This window comes from Cygnus olor, chromosome 11, assembly GCF_009769625.2.
Source record: "Cygnus olor isolate bCygOlo1 chromosome 11, bCygOlo1.pri.v2, whole genome shotgun sequence".
NCBI classification, from domain to species: Eukaryota; Metazoa; Chordata; class Aves; order Anseriformes; family Anatidae; genus Cygnus; species Cygnus olor.
The window spans coordinates 20,539,606-20,555,468 of record NC_049179.1 but is presented as its reverse complement, the minus strand read 5'-3'; the positions used below and the strand labels follow the sequence as shown (position 1 = coordinate 20,555,468).

Here is a 15,863-nt window from a genome sequence, read left to right as displayed (position 1 = left end):
CATTAAAATAAGGAAGCAAACTAAATGAGAGGGTACAGAATATTCAGTTCAAAATAGTCCTCCCTAAGTACTGTATTTTTACAAACAAAGCTAGTACAGGCCCTTTGTTCTTGAGTTAAGACTTTTGATAGTCCCTTCTTTTTTAATGCAGTATAGACTTTGGTTTGAAGAAGGAAGTTAATGTGAAAAACAATCTGTGCTTCTATTTTTACACAATTATTTACAAGTAATGAAACTTTGTTCCTCTCTACTCCTGAGACTTAAATGATGGTTCCTTTGCCAAGAAAAGACTTTGTCAACAGACAGTAATTTCCAGAGATGCTCTCAGTTGTTCCAGCTGTACTGCAGTTCTGTCAGTGATAGCAACATTCAGATTTGTCACAATTCTGTCTTCATTTCAAGAGGACATGGCCCTCAAGCAGTGCAACAAGGCTGCTACCAGAGCAGGTTAAGAACACCTACAAAACAGACTTCCACTTGTTAGTCACCTCTGTTTTTCTGAGCAAAAACGGCAATATTTCCTTCTTTTAACCTCACACACACACAAACAAACATCCGCCAAGGGAGGAGAAGAGAGATGAAAATAAAGATCAAGGGTTTTCCTCAAACATTCAAAGTTTGGGCATTTAAAATTCTCAATTTTCAGAAGTTCATTTCCTGCTTTTTGCCAGACTGCGGTAAAGTAAATGACTGCCAAAATATACCTTCCACCCTGATATCTTCCATTTCCCTATTCTGTAACCTCCCCAAAAATGCTCCATGTCACGTAACTCACCTTCTGAGAACCACGTTCATGTGCAATAACATTTTTATACAGATATGCAGTTTTTCTACTGACATGTTGTTTTCATTAATCTGAGTCTCCAAGACTTTCCCCTTTTTCCAGTAGTCCAAACTTGCTTTCTGCTCAAAAGCAAGGGAGGGGGAGCATTTTTGGTCCTGAATATAAATGTTAAAAGTCACTTAAAGAAAGATTCTCAATGACTGTCTTTTTTGATAGAAAAAACACAATCAAGCCATTAAAAACAATCAAAACCATCTTTTATTCCTGAGATTGTTGGAAGCATAAAAAATTGTTACATGTATCACTGGTGAAAAAATAAAAATAAAAATAAAAATAAAAAGGTTGCAGAGGTACATTTTAGTGGAAATTACTTCAATATATGTGAAGAAACTGAATAATGGAGTAGCCAGTACATCAGGTTATAAAATAAGTCCATTTAATTCTTTACATGAAACACACGTGGAATTGCCCAATGTGCTATACCGTAAGTTCAACAACGTAGAGTAACTGAAATTCAGCTGGTATACACATCTCCCTCTAAATGCACATCCAAGTGCAGTATCATATCATATCATACCATATAGTATCACCATCTCTCAAATTAGGCCAAAAACAAGGGCTGCTGCTTATTTAGAAAAAGAACATTCACTACATTGTTGCTGGCAGTGTTATTAAAATTTACAGAGAGGGAGTTAATCACCTAAAATCCTAAATTAGAAAAAGATACTGAAGCATTTTGTTACCATTACCTATTTTATATCCTTACACTTGCTAGTATAACAATGTTATTGCAGTATGGAAAGCATATGTAAATGAGTTACTATAATCTTTAATTACATATGCAGCGTTACAGTGTGACACATACAAGCTTCATCTGCGTATTTCCTGTTTTTTCAGTTCCTAAATATCACCTTGCCTTATTACTGTACACATACGAGTGCAGTTTACAACACCAAGCACCCGTAGCCTGCCTTGGCCATGATACAAAACTCTTTTCACATTGCAATTTTTCTTTAATCTTTCAAAATTTTAATTGTGCTCGCTGCTATTTGAATGCCCTGTATATTGTGTTCCCTGCCTGGAATTACGGATGCCAAGTCCAGCCCGACTCCCTGTGTGCTTTGCTGCCATACAAAGTGTTGCAGCTGCAGGACAATAGTAATAGGCACAACAATTAGCCCATTCTCTACAACTATTTGCTTAGCCCTTTCCGCCCTAATATCAGCGGGTGATATGTGCTTGCTCATAGCCCTGCTGATGTCCTTAAGGCCCGTCCTTCATAATTAACCTATTCTATATTTGGATTGTGTCAAAGGAAGCATCGGTGATGTCAAGTGGAGACCACGGTTTTCGGCGAGGCCGAAGAGAAGGAGGTCTCCCCGCGGGGCTCCCTGGGGACCAGCCCCGCCGCACCACGCAGCCCACGGATCCCAGCGGTGGTTTGTTGCTGTCTGGGGCATTTGGGGCTTTACACCTTCATAAAGCAAGGTGCGGTGGGGAAAAAGGGTTCAGGAGCCAAGGGTTCACAAGGGTTCACAAGAAAAGGCATTCATGCAGCCTTGTTGGATTTTGTGCAGGATGACAGTAGTCCCAACAGCAAAACGTGTTTACACGAGGTGATTTTAAGCCATAGGAGAACTGTGGTCTGTACTGAGAGGAGGCACAGGAGTTACAGACAGTCCTAGCTAAGAAGGTGACAGCATCCCACTGGCCTTCCAACATTAACTTACCAACAGTTAACTTCTGTAGCTTTTATCCAAGGAAAACTGCCCCTGTGGAGTGGATCTATTTCTGTACATACATTTGCTCACTTTTCTCTGGTCTTTTATTTGAATTTGCGTCTCTTTCTTTCTTTCTTTCCTTTATTTTTCTTTCCATGAAAGCTTGAAGAAATGGTCATTCCTGAGATACTCATCTACACCTCGAAAAGCATTTCCTTTGGCTGAGCTGAATTCAGATTTTGTCAACAAAATTCCACTTCACTGAGTCACAATTGTGATTTTTTCCCCATTAGCACCCATTTTCATAACACGTAGGCACAGTACAAGAAGAAAGAGTAAAGCAACTGCAGCAGGCCGTAACCGATTCAGAGTGAGCCGTGAAGTGTGCAGTGCTGTACCAAAGCCAAGCACCACCTCAAGTGTCAGATTGTTCAGGAGCTCGAAATTGGCCAAGAACAATTCAAACACAATGACAGAAAACTACAGAAAGTTACATCTACTTCCAGGATATCTTCAGAGAGGTGAGGCAGGTTTATAATTAAGCCGCACGGACTTATGACACGGACAAAAAAACAAGTTTTAACTGTGACAAACTCTTTCATTCCAATTAAAAGTGTTTTTACATGAGACTGCAAGGCCCCAGTGCTCAAGAAGTTACTTTCTACTGATACTGAATAAATCATAACAAGCAAAGTTCTGTGGCAAAGAAAAAATAAAAAATAAAAAGAAATAAATCAAGGTGCTAAATTTTCCATAACATTGAGAGTAAGTGCCTGTTATGATGCTACACGTTACTCCCCCTCATACAGACAGCCTAGGAGTAGATTTTGCTTCTGCTCCTCAGTTCTTCAGCTCTCGTGTTGCCTAACGTGGCTCGGAGTAGGGCGGATGAAACGCTGAGCGAGACGTCAGCAGGTAGCCTCCACCCACTGCATGGAGATGGTATCACACACAAAGCACTCGCATCTTTATTTATTTATTTATTTTTTTACCTAATCTCTATTTTTAAAAAATCACTTTAGTCCTGGGAACACTGTAAATAAAGCTGGGTTCCAGTAGCAAGTAGAGTTCATTTCAGATGGCTCTTATGAAAACAACAGAGCTAATTATACTATGGTAATTACCTGAAAATTATATGTATGCTGTTTTTCCACCAGTCGATACTGCTATTTTTGAACTTTGCATTGTTCTCATGGATTGCTGGAGTCATGCTGTCTCTAAATGGTCTTCTCATCATTAGCTTAGCCTCTGGTTTGGGGAGAGTGCTTTAGAAGCGCAGCTGCACCATGTGCTATTTAGCCCAGATCTTTTATGCTTGGCTACACTCTCCACCTCTATACACCCTCACCTATGCTATGTTTGAGAAGACATTTCCATTTTAACTGTCTTTTGAGTATGGATTATAAGACTCTGACATGACAACAGGGCTCTAAAACAGCCTCCAATTAAGGTTTACTCCTGCACATTAGAAGACACGCGTCCGTTCTGTTACCCTCCAAGCTGCCCCTTCGTCCCCACGCTTACAAGGCAGGCGGGTGGGCACCAGGACTCCCAGCAAACCTCACCCTAGCCCACTGGGTGCGATGAACAACTGCGATCATTCTGACTTTGCAGAGTCTCATTTCCTCGCCCATCCTGGGCGGGGCATGTTATTGTTGTCTATTTTTTGTTTTAAGAGCAACCACCTGACAAAGGAAGGCAAGCGCCGCGGGTGAGTGTCGCACCACACTCCCCAGAAGGGAATGTGGTCTAGCAGCAAGAGCAGGAGAATGGGAATCAGGGATTGTTGGCTCCTTCCCAAATAGATTCCTGCCATACGACCCGATTTTGACCAAGTAAAATGCACTCAGAAGGACTCCTTTATGAAATGGGGATGATGATAATAAATATCTCCTGGGACTGTTGAGAGAAAATTTATTAGCACTTGGAAAATACTTTGAGATTCTTGGATGAAAGATGATGGAGCTGGAATGCTGGCAACATTAAAATAAATTGGAATAATCTTAATGTTTATTGCATACAGTGCTTTCATCCTCAAAGTTCTTTACTAGCATCAGTGAATTAACAAAAAAATATTAATGAAGATCATATTTACTCATAAAATTATTCTCCCAGTGCATATATAAATAGATCTGCCTCCAGTTAAAAAATATTATTAGGAGAAAACACAAGCACCAACGCCAGTGTTGTGCACTAAATCCCTAGTGGTGCTGTCCGTAGCAAGCCTACTTAGAACTATGAATTATTCGTTTGTACTTTTAAGGAGGATAATTGGACCCCAGGTCTAATCCAGCAGCAGTGAAGTCACTGGGAGTTTATCACTGACTTCCAGGGAAAAAATCAGGACTAAGGAAGAAGGAAGAGCCCTGGTTAGAAGACACCTCTGCTGTGCTGGGGGGGAGTTGTGCAAGGCTGTAGTGAGCAGGCAACGGCGTTTCTCGCTGCCTGACACTGCAGGAGGCTATTGTGCTGAAACAGGGTTTGTTGTGTCTTTGGAAGAAGCTGCAGATAACTCAGAAGCACGTTGTACTACCAGGAGTGACATGCAGCAGCCCTAGATGTTTACTGTCAATGTGCAGAATTCAGGGCATCCCAGACTAAACTAGCCAAACGTTGCTTGCAAGGAATTGCAGACTTTTTTTTTTTTCTAAAGTATATTCTTACCGGCATAGACATCACTATCACGTTATCACTGGGAAACACAGCCCAGCAATTTACTGAAAACCAGTAAATGAGGCAGTCCGTCCAAGTGCATTATCTGCATTGATTTCAAACCAGTGCTTAAAGAACAGCAAGGGACGTCTCCCTCTGTGCTTCAACTTCCAGCCACCTTTCCCCTCTCAGTTTCTTCAGCTGTAAAGATAAATAAAATAGAAAAGGCATTCTGTTATTTTCCCGTTTATTTTGAATTGAACACGTTTCCATAGGTCTCCTTTACTCCAGGAAATACAGAGTCGCTGCATTCTCTAGCATGATGTGCTCGGATACATTCCAGAACATAATGGACTATAATAGATTTTTTTTAAATCTATGGTGCACTTCATAGACTCTGGAGGTCATTTTAGGCAGCCCATCAATGCTCGATATAAATGGTTTTGTTCAGAGTGTTTTCTGCATGCCGATCAGAACTACGCGCTTGCCAGATGTGTGTCCCACAAAGCCGAAGCAATTCTCTATTTTCTCCAGACTTACTGTGAAAAAAAAAAAAAAAAAAACACATTACCTGTGAAGTGTTTTGTAGCCCAGTCTTGTCAAGACTGTATTGCTGTTTCTTCAGAGCTGGCTGAAGGCTTTACAAAGTTATTCACAGATTACATTGTCCCAGTTAATCTGCGATGCAACGACTTTCAGGCAAAGCTTCAAATATGTCTGGGTTTGGATAGAAATCAAATGTTACCTTCGGGAAATATGCTTGTTATTAGCATTAGACATAGCTCTTGGTTTAGCCTCCAATAACTTTGCTGAATTATAAGGGTTTTGTTATTGGTGTTTTGTGTGTGTGTCCGTGTGTCCTGTGCTGATGTATCACGGTTGGACAGACACCATTTTTTAGCATTTACTGTTTCTGGTACTACCAGTGCTTTCAGAAGAATTTGCAAGCATTAACTATTTTATGCAACACCTAGCACATGGCAAGGATCCAGTTAAGAGCGTATCTCCTCTCTGATGCGGTCTCACGAGGCTGGCACACTTAGACACAAGTAGCATTTTGCAGGACGGACAAAACACACGGGCAGGAGACTATTTCTATTAGCAAATAGCTGCAGAAAGCAGTTTAATGACAGACAAGACTGACATCCAGACAAACAGCCAAGGTCTTTTTATAACCATGTGATCTTTTCATAATCCTCCATTTCTCTCCTAGATCAACAGGTTCCTCTTTATTTGTCATTGTCAGCTCTTCGCACAAAGAGCCTTTTGTCTGCAGCTCCGACCCAAACACACGAGATTTTTGTGGCCGTGCTTGGCCATATGCTTTTAAACGGACTAATGGGCTCCCAATCTATAAAGCAAGACCTTGACCCCAGGAGGGGAGGTGGTTGTGTGACAACATCGCTCTGTTTTGACATCATAATTCATCCCCTCTGCAGCTCTACTGGCAAAAAGCACTCGAACCCGATCCACTCCGGCGCTGGTGCTACGGACACCACCACGGGCACTGCAACGACAGCAGCCTCCAACACCACAGCTCGGGGCAGGGAAGACCCCAGGCAGTCCGTGGCTGCTGGTTTATGCTCTGCCTCTCGTGCCTCCTCGGGAGGCAGCACGTGCTGCAGGAGAAACTGCGCCGGCCACAAAGCTCCGCGCCCCGCCGCAGTTTCCGTGTGCGCTGCTCCTTAAAGCCCTGCTGCGGATGCAGTGCAGCGAAACACCATGTTCTGGGCAGAGACCAGTACTTTTCCAGTCATCCTAAAAACGCACTGCCGAGGAAGGAGCTGAGAGGCAGTAAGAAGTAAGCTTTCTCAGTTTGCTGGAGCGCAGCACCACGTTGCGCTCAGCCTACCTAAGGAAGGAGGGCACAGAGGGCTGCTGCTGGCTTGGGTGAACCTCGCCGCTGAGATTCTGCAGCTGAACACAGCACGAGAGGAGCTCATGCCCTTTAACTGGCACTTGTTCCTGACTGTCACAGAAACCCCTTTGTTTTCCAGCGGAAACAGCTCCAGAGCCAAATTCCTACCTGTGTCTCTCGGGGTGTGTCTTCGCCCCTCTGCCACATCAACAACCTGGGGTTTTGCTCAAGGTAAAACCGTCCTGGAGCTTCAAGGCGTCTTCTTGAGGGACGTGGCGGTGTGCAGGGGAAAAGGGGAACCTGCTCTCTTCTAATGCCCTTTAATTCCTTTTCCCCTTTCAATTCTTTCACCGAGGCTTTGTGTTTAACAAATCCGTCCCCCACAGACAGGGCTGTGTGTGACCCGTTTCACTCGGGAGCCACTTTCCCTTGTATTTCACAGAACTCGCAGGGTTTTGAGAGCTGACCCTCGCCATTTGCTGGTGCTGCAGACGAGGGAGAAGGCAACGAGCCTCTTATCTCCCCTCAGCCTTATCGGAGCCTGGCAGCCGGGTCACGCTGGGGTGGTGCAAGGGGGAGGACGGGCAGCAAGCCCAAAGCTCAACGTGCCGGTCAGAGAAGGGGAAACCCTGCACCAGCGGCACCTCTCACGTTATGAACCTCTCCATCCTCGAGGTTAGGGGCAGGCAGACGGTGCCCCGGTCCCCCAGCTCCCACCACCTGCACAGAGCACCCCCCCACACGTCTTGCGTGGCCTTCCTGACCCTGGAAGTGCTCTCAACTAGACCAGAAATCTGCCTTCCCCATAGCATTCCGCAGTGATTTTCCCCGTGCGAAGCAAAGGAATAAATGGGCGAATTTAGTATTAGGCCTAAAAAGCAGGGTTGCACAAGATCCTTTCATTCTGATGTCTCCACCCAGCAAACTCTTTCAAAACAGTAAGTTCTCTCTTTTGGTTGAAATTTCCTCTTTTAAAGTTGGAAGCCTTTCACCGAAAGGTCTTTCTTTTCGCCACTAATAAAAATCAGCTATTAATACCATTTTTCCCTCTTTCATTGAAGATGTCCTGCCGTTTTCTTCCGTCTAGTAACAAAAATTCTTAAAACGATACCAAGAAATAATTGGCACCTCTTAGGCAGATCGCTCAGAAATGGTCCTGCGCCCACATCTAGGCTGCCAGGCAATGCTCAGGGTGCTACTGGGACATCACGGAGCAGACCTGGGGCCAAATTCTGTTTTAGGAAGCACAGTTATTGCGGAGATACCGTGTCAGGGATGGTCCCGCATGGGGCCAGGTCTTGAGCTGATGTTAAAATCAGCTGTAGACAAGGCTAATAGCCAGAAAGCAAAAAGAGGATTAAAAAATAAAAAAATAAAGCAAGCAAATATCAGCAATATCCGATGTCCTCCCGCATGCACAGCAGCGGCACAGAGTTGCCTCATGGTTTAAAGCTCTGGGTCTGCTTTTAGGTGTCCCGAGCTGTGGGCTGCCCATGTTCAGCACACCACGTCCTTCAGCGAACAGGAGTAAATTGTCAGTGTTTAACTGGGGCCTGTTCCTCTTTATCAGCTCCGTGGAGTCTCAGAGCGTTCGCTCGCGTGCAGATGCTGCCCTGATTAGAGCCCGTTATCACCACGCAGCTCCACAGCAGCACAGGCAGAGCTGAGCCCCAGACCTGTCCCCTGGGGCACCGCCAGCCCTCCTCTGGTGTCCCCCTGGCAGCCTCTGGGGACGGCGAGGGGCTGAGGGCACGGCCAGAGCCCCGCGTGCTCCTCGGCAGTGGATCTGTGCTGCGGTGGCACCAGGCTTTCCTTCTACCGCTTTAGTGCCTGACGCAAATGGCAGCTCGGCAAAGGGCACTCAGTCCCAAAAACAGGAAGATGGAGAGCCCGTGTTTCACATACCTGTTTCCTCCCAAAGAGCAGGATCAGGCCTGTGTACCCTCAGGGCCCTGCACCAGGGCTGCGTGCCCCATTTGACCACAGCCAGCGCTCCGATCACTGCACAATCGGGTAGCCAGCCCACAGCTTCTGCCCTTTCACCATGGTAAAGCTCTTGTTATTGAACCCACGGAAATCCACCAGGTCTCAGCCATCAACGCTGACCCCGCAGCCCTTCTCTGCCCTTGCAGCAGCCCCCGGAGTGCCTCGGGCACCCTGCTAGGTTTGGCTGAAGCAAGGACCCTACAAAGACTATCGCACGCTCTGGTGTTGCTCAGGATGCTGGTGCCAGTTTACCACCGGGGACACAACTCCCTTGCCTGGCTCACGAGGGTGGCCGTGCTGAAGGGAGCAGGAGCCACACGAGCAGGGCTGGAGCCTCTGCTCCCTCCCGCAGCCCTCCCTGCGCCGTGCTGGAGTTAACAGGCGCGCACAGATTTCTTTACAAGAAACCCTGCTTGCACTTTTAGCCTTTTCGCTTTTCTTTCAAATATTTCTTTGCCCGTGGACATTTTGGGGAAAGGAAAAAAAAATCCATTTAAATCAACTCCATTGTTTTCACTAAACCGAACTACAGAAAGATTTCAGAACGTGGTTGTGATTTGCCACATCTGTTATTTTTATGCATTATTTTATTGCCAAGAATTTCATAAAAGGTGTTATATAACTAACTTTGCATTGTATCACATAATTCAGCATGTTTCCACAATTAGGAGTCCACGTGAGCATTTAAGCAATGGTCTTGCCCAGGGTTTTTCTGCGAATCTTTCAGCCCAGCCAGCCCAAGATACAAAGACGAGCTGTGGCTGCGGTTTCCTCTGTTCTGCTGCAAACTACACTGCCATTTACTGACGGCCAAGTTCAACTGTGGCCCGTGCAGCACGGATCTCCTCTGCATCTGCTTTTAAAAAAATAAACATACTTTGTTTGAATCCTGTGCGCTGCTCACCAGAACAAGCAGAGATTTACCCCACGGTTACATATAGCTGGATTATCTGTCTTCAAGACGCCAACAGGTTCGTTGTTTGCAAATTATTGCAAGACAAGCATTTACCACGTTAAAAGCAAAATACATTTGCTCTGAAAGCTACTGATGGACAGTTGGACCTAAGGCTGGAAAGACAATGGTAGAAAACAATTCTGGGGGTGAAATATAAAACTGCCCTTGCTGTTCACTTGACAAGCAGCCCTTACAACACTTGGTGCTTCCCAGCTCCAGATGACTACCCAAAAACCTCCGAACCCTCCCGGGAGACAGCCCTGTATTTCTGAACGTCCCTCTCCAGAAAATGCAGGGATTTGCTCTTTAGCCAGGCTGGGGGCAGCACGCACAGCCAGCACTCATCACACCTCAACAACACCCCAGCGCCTGGGCGAGGAAGGCAGGTGGGGGAGAAGTGAGGAGGGATCCTAAGGGAAAAGCAGCATCTCATGCAGATGAGGGCTCAGGGAACCACGGTGTGGGTCTCGGAGGTCTGTGACGCCGAGTGCCACCTGGGCAGGCAGGGTTCAGCACAGCACCCATGGGTGCGCCTGATCCTGGTATGCCCACTGCTGCTCTGCAAGGTGCCTTCAGCTCCATCACCCCTTTTCCCCCCCGTTCAAAAGGCCATGAACAGCTGGCCCCAACACCAGTCCAGAAATAGCTGCAGTGCTGTCAGGGGAGAGGTCATTTCTCATAGAGGATCCCCCCGCGGAGACTATCGCACGGGAGAGCAGGAGCTTGGGTCTGCCAGAGCTTTGCCATGGAAGGGACGGGGTTATTCGGACACAGTCCGTGCTCTTGCTGTAGGTGAACTGCTGAGAACTTTGGAAATTTCCAGCCTGGCACTGCTTTAAATGAAAATCTCCATCTTGTTCTCCTGGGTCAGATATTCTGCGTGCAGTTTCTAATTTGGACCACAGCTCTGGAAAACTTGATTAGAGCTGTGAAAATGGAATTTTTATTAGGGAGAACTGAGGTTTTGCCAAGGTTTGTTTTTCAAGGGAGTAGGACCTAATCCTAGAAGTAGTTCCAGGGCTGTGCTATGCTGGATGCCCTTGCGATGGTTTATGGCAATTATGCAGCCAAACCTGGACTGACTGGTAATGTTTGCTTTGGACAAGTTGCTACAGATGGCAGGCAACTGCAAATGTACTTCCCAGCCTGGTGCAGGCATCACTGAAAACACATTTCGTCTAAGCTGTTTTCCTCTTCATTTTACACATTATTAATGTGTTGCCAAACCCGTACTACCTAAAAACAACTAAGCATTTAGAGGCACGGAGAGAATGCAGAGTAACACATCTGTGTTCAGACAGAAGGCTGTTAGGTGTAAGCGCTGGATAGACACATCTCCCCGGCAGCTTTCTAAGATCAAGTTTCTGCAAAATCAAACGTGAACCCCCTTTCTAGGTGGATGCCCTTCAGGGAATAGCACATGGGTTTCCTCCAGGGAACCCACGGGGCTTGCAGCACGGAGAGACCCTCTGGAGGGGCTTTACATCTCCACAGCAAGCAGTAACCAGACTAAACTAAGCCATAAATCCAGGAATGCATGGGAAAAGAGCAAATTAAAATGTGCTATACTTGGCAGGTTCCTTTGCAAGCGTAGCACTCGTGAAAGGTGACATTAACAGCCCTAGCAGCTGAAGGCCGCTCTTTCTTCCAGAGCTGGGATAGCACAAGCAGGAGCAGCAAAGCCTTCCCTAAAAGCACTCCTTTCCTCTCCCAGAAGGGTTTTGCCTTGGGTGCAAGAGCTGCTGTGGCACTGTGAGCCCGTGTCCTCCCTGCTGGCAACTCAGGATGAGGAACCCACCACGAATCACCCCCAGACAGGCCAGGGGTGGGGGCAAACCAGAAGTCCCCCCACAGGGAGCTTTGGCCACGAGCAAAGCAGGAGCTTTCCCCACAGCTCTCCATGCAAGCCCCACGCAATGCACGGTGCCTGCTGCTCGTTTCCTAGGTGGACAATTAGCACTAATTTAGCTGCAATGGGAGAGAAGCCACTGTCAGAGTCATCCTGCTGCTGCCTCCAACGCGTGATGGGCTGGAGAGCTGAAGAGCATCCCTTCCCCAGCCCTCCCCTCCTCGGGAATCCACCTACACCAGGGCGACAGCGTCTTAATTCCCGCACAGAAAAATAGTGAGAATTAATTTGTCAGTGTCAAATTATGCCTTTGGATGCGCGTGTTCACCTCGCACGGACTTCAATGAAAGCCTGGCCTTCACCTGTGCCGACGTGGGCCTTCGGTGTCCGTAGCGTGCTTTGAAGCCGGGCGGCGTTGGGAGGTGTGAGATGCTCGGAGCAGCGAGCTCAGCGCCGCGGCGCGCAGGCAGCGAAGTGAAGCGCACACAACGGGCACAACGCGGGATGTCAGAGCCTGCAACTTCATTACGAGTCGGAGAGGAGATCAAAGGAAGGAGTTCTCAGCTTAAAAAACGGGAAGATATGTTTTAAGTTTCCAAGAAACCGCAGAGTTCGCTGTTACATGAGCGTAAACGTGCGATTTTGGAAGCAGCGCAGAGCTGCCATGCGCCAGCCTCTCATCCATACGACACAAAGTCCTGTTTGTGCCCAAACCTCCACCAAGTTGATCAAAGCCGTTCCTCCCTGCATGCGGACCCCCCAGCCTGTTCACGTACAGCTCACGGCCGTCCTGTTCACACTTGTCCCTGACATACTTGACTTAAACCCAGAGGAGCCCAGCCACACACCCCCTGCACAAGCCAGACCAAGTTGGTTCACTCAAAGCACTCGAGATGAAGGCAGGAGCAGCCTCCAGCCTGGCAAGGACCGGACCCTGAACTAGATGGGATTTTCCCCCTAAAAAAAAGGGCCGTTCCTGCCGCAGCTGCAGGTTTCAGCTCCGCTGTGGCCACCCAGGCAAACGAACGCCCACGGTGCCAGGGTGCCCACCGTGTCGGCAGGTGACAGCAAACCGGGAGGAGCAGTCGGTGCTGGGGAGGCTGGAGAAGTGACGCGGCCTCGTGGAGGCCAACACCACGTCCTGCCCCTGGGGGTGAGCAGCTGGAGAGCAACCCCGCGGGAAGGGTCCTGGGGGTCCCGGTGGGACATGATGCTGGGGCAGGAGCACACGATGGATGGGGAGATGCAGAGGGAGCTGCTTTGTTCAGCCCAGAGAATAAAAGGGGAAGGGGAGGGCTCGCTGCTGTCTGCGCATCCCAAATGGGAGGGCGCAGACGAGATGGAGCCTGACTCTTACAGGAGCGTGGTGAGAGGCAACTCATCAGCCCAGAGCCTGGGACAGCACTTCCTACCGCAGTAAAACTGCACGGAAAGGGCACACTCCAAGTCAGATGAATCTTACAAGCACCTCTCTTTTATGCTTTATGGAAGCATACCACACTAGCTGAAGATTAGACCGACCCATTTTCAAAAAAAAAAAAAAAAAGAACAGGTGATTATTTTTCCTCCCTGTCACCAACTGCAAATAGGAGCTGGAAATCAAAGAGCCATATATAAAAATTTAACACTTCTAAGATGCTTGCCAGCAAGTTCTTTGTACTTAATGATTAGACTTTCCAAGCAAACATGTCTTTTGATGATACAGTTGGTAGAACCTAAATAATCCAAGAAGGCAAATTAAGGATCATTTTCTTCACTTTTAACTTGAGTTAGAGTACAGCACTGCTTCTCTGACACTGCTCCACAAATCTGCTAAGAGCCTAACACCCTTACTAAAGAACAATCACTCCTCACTTTGGGACAGAGAATCCTAAATTATCCATAGCAGCACTGCTGGTCCATGCCCAGAGCCAGGTCTGCGACCTCGGTTCAGCCTGGGTTTCGCCTGACACCAGCATTTCACAGGAAAGCTGCTTTTCCCTCTCTGAGGTGTTGGGGGCTCAGCAAACCCGCGAGGGACGCAGGAACCTCTCAGGACAGGGAGCACAGCACCGCACAGACAGGACCTTACATCCACCCGCTGCTCTTTTTCCTCCCCTCACGTAGGATATTTCACAAGCATGCTTTTACTCACTGATGGCCGCTGCCCCACATCATAGGGGCAACACACATCACCCTAAAAACCCCCACGCAGCAAACTCCTGTGCCCCCTTTTACTCTCCTGCCCCTGAAGCTGCTCCAGGAGGGACTCGACACCTCCCTCGCTGCTCACCCGGGGGCGATGGCCCAGCGCTGCCCAGTCGGGCTGCTCTGCCTGCGCCCCCCAGGCCCAGGCTGCTTACTCGAGGGGTAATTTTAGTATTTTCCATGGAGCCTGCAGAGCCCCTTGGCTGAGAGCCCTGGCAGGAGCGAGCAGCAGCCCAGCGCGGCGCTGGGAACGCCATCTCCTGGCGTCCTCTGCCTCCAGCCAGCGAGGCAGCCGCGGCTGAGCTGACCCCACCGTGCACAGGTTGGTGGCCAAGCTCAAGGACCCACGCCACATGGGGACACTCGGCTGGTCCCAGCACGTGCTCACACGACAGCACGAACATCCCGCATCCTCTGCGGGAGCCTGAAGCAGAGAGGGGATCTCCGGGATGCTTCGCATCGCTGCTGCACACCTGCTCGAGAGCCTCCAGCAGCCCCCACGCTCCCACCTGCGATGGCACCCCAGCTTCACCCGGAGGGCTTTGAGCACCTCTCAGAACACGAGGCCAGGCTCCAACCAGCTGCCAGGAGTTTAACGCTGGGGTCTCTGGCGTTTGCATCCCCTCTGAGAGCGGCTCTGCAAAGGGGGCTCTCAGCTAAGAGGCAACGTGGCAGCAAAACCCAGAGCAGGCGCCGCTCCGTCACTGGGAGCCATCACGTCTGCTTGCCTCCAAATAAACAGCCTTCGCACAAGAGGGAAAAAGCATATGGGGAGAAGCCTTGGCAAGGCTGGAGGTCTGGCGATCAGCTCCTTGGAGCTGCTCTGCCACTGGCCTGAAAGAACAACTCCATCAGCTGCAGCAAGCAGACCTTCTGCTTCCCCCAATTCAGAATTCATCACAGGCTCAAATACAGACACTCCAGGCTTTTTCCTGCTTTAATTATTTAAAAATCCTAACTCTGACTGTTTATTTTCATGGACTGTTACTGCATTCAATTATTTTAAGACCAAAAAAAAAAATATTTGAAGCCTCTCCCTCATTCTGCTACTGAAGTTTAATTCACTCTAATTATTTCATATTACTTAGACTATAATAGTTTCATAATTTCTAGTATATTAAGCACTTAATACGTTGTGTCATTTGAAGTCGCACATTAAATTCAGCAAAGTACATTTTAATGAGAGCTAAGTAGTGTGAAAATATTAATACAAGGCAAGAGTTGATTTTTGCACCCACGCTGGTACGCGCCGGTGCCACGCGCAGCGTGCCGGGCAGGTGAGTGCCGGGGAGCAGCAGGGACACGGCCCCGGGTGCCTGGAGATGGGAAAAGGGGAGCAGGGAAGGGATGGGGCCCTTCCGTCACCCCTCTCCTGGGACTCCAAAGAGGAGCCCCTGGGGGTGCTGCAGCACGCTTCTCCCCGCAACGAGGGATGGGAGCTGGGGCAAAAACCTGCGTGGTTCCCCCCTAGGGTCGCCCTGCACCACTTCCAGCCCCCAGGGGAGCAGCAAACCCTAGAGAGCGGCAGGGGAAGCACTCGAGGAAAGTCTCGGCTGCCCCCCCCGCAAGCTCCCAAGGCCCAGCCACCCCATCCCCACGAGCCACCAACCTCTCGGCACGCAGAGCTCGGCTCTAACTTTCTATTTACTTCTTTGCTAGAGCCTCCCCAGCTCAGCACCCCCCCCGCGCCCCTGCAGGACCCCCCCCTTCCCGCAGCCCCCCCCCCCCCCGAGATATCCCACCGGGGTCACGCACCGCAGGCACCTGCTCGGGTCTGTCCCAGGAGAAGTCCTCGGAGAGTTCCTCAGAGCCTCGCTGGGGCCCCGAGGGGAGCCCAGGGGAGGCGGCCACCCCCTCGACCCCCGTTTTTG

The 15,863-nt window shown here is 48.7% G+C and overlaps 1 long non-coding RNA gene across 3 annotated transcripts; it reads right to left on the bottom strand.

The window, feature by feature from the left end:
* Positions 1-1,029: 1,029 nt before the first annotated feature.
* Positions 1,030-15,822, bottom strand: LOC121076194. 3 transcript variants are annotated; one of them, XR_005823387.1, is made up of 4 exons: positions 15,757-15,822; positions 12,134-12,369; positions 5,729-5,874; positions 1,030-5,358 (listed from the first exon to the last, which is right to left on the bottom strand). It is a non-coding gene; the product is annotated as an uncharacterized LOC121076194 (long non-coding RNA). The 3 variants fall into 3 exon arrangements; XR_005823386.1 differs by having other exon boundaries at positions 12,168-12,369; XR_005823385.1 differs by lacking the exons at positions 12,134-12,369; positions 15,757-15,822 and adding an exon at positions 7,184-8,026.
* Positions 15,823-15,863: the final 41 nt, after the last annotated feature.